Genomic DNA, 1,315 nt, shown 5'->3' with positions numbered 1-1,315 from the left:
GGTCCCGCTCCGGCCCCGCTCCGGTCCCGCTCCGGCCCCGCTCAGGTCCCGCTCCGGTCCCGCTCCGGCCCCGCTCCGGTCCCGCCGTGCCCGGTCGCAGCGCGCACCTGGAGCCCGGAGCCCGCTCCTGGGACAAAGGCTGTCCCTCCGGGCCGGACCTCCCCTTGGCCCCGGCCCAGCAACCTGCCCAGGGGAGCGCTTGTCCGGGAGGCAGCAGGGCTGGGGCTGGAAAGCCGGGCTGGAAAGAGCACCCGGGATTAACCACTTCGCTGCTGGAGGAGCGGCACAGCCCGGCCCGGGAGCTGCGCTGCCCGCGGAGATCAGCGAGGGGACAGAGCCCGGGCAGCCCCTGCCCCCGGAGCCTGCGAGCCGGGACAAGGCAGCAGCTGAGCCCCGGCAGCCCCAGACAGCCCTGCCAGACCTGAGGCACGAACACCGTGAGGGGCCGAGCCTGCCCTGTCACCCTGCTGTCACCCTGCTGTCACCCTGCTGTCACCCTGCTGTCACCCGGCTCTGCAGGACCCCCAGGGTCCTGCTGCAGGCACAGCCAGGCTGGCAGCGGGGCTCGGGACAGAAACGGGAAGGATCTGGAAGGTGAGGAGCTGTCCCCACAGCCGGTCCCCACGGTTAGGGAGCCACCCCCACTGCCAGGGTCATGTCTGTCCCCATGGAGAGCATCTGCCATGGCCAGAGTCCCGTGGCTTTGGGACAGGGCAGGCAGGGAGCAGGCAATGAAACAGAGAAATTAAGAATTAGCTATCATTTATAAGAATTGCCTTGAGTAAAAGAAGGGGCTACAGAACCCGTGTGAAATGCTGACTGCTCCCATAATAGGAGGAAGAGAATAAAGACTGCAGCATGAGATAAGGAGCTGGAATAGGTAAACAGGATGCAAGGATAAATGCACCATAGGATGAGGGGGTTCCTTGGATTCTTTTGGACCCCTAAGCCGGAAGAAATGGAAAGAGGGGGCTCAAAAGAACTGAAAGGAGCATGTGCAAAGAGACAAGGTAAAAAGTTCAGCTGAAGGAAAATTGCTGAGTTCAGCCCCAAAGACCCCCAGAAGACCACCAGAGTGACCAACAAGGAGCAGTGCACAGCTGCAAAGAGGAGTGGAACTAACTTTAATAGGAAGTGGGGACAGGCAGGGTTAGCAAATGAATATGTATTAGGTGTAGTGTGTAATCCCACTTTGTAGAGAACAAAAAGGGAGAAACAAGTCTCCAAGGTGTGCATGCCTTTGGAGGAGACATCCCCATGCACCTCAGCGCTGAATAAATTCATACCTGCTCTTATAACTGCTCTGAGTTAATAG

This window comes from Parus major, chromosome 17, assembly GCF_001522545.3.
Source record: "Parus major isolate Abel chromosome 17, Parus_major1.1, whole genome shotgun sequence".
NCBI lineage: Eukaryota > Metazoa > Chordata > Aves > Passeriformes > Paridae > Parus > Parus major.
Note: the sequence above shows the minus strand (reverse complement) of the source record.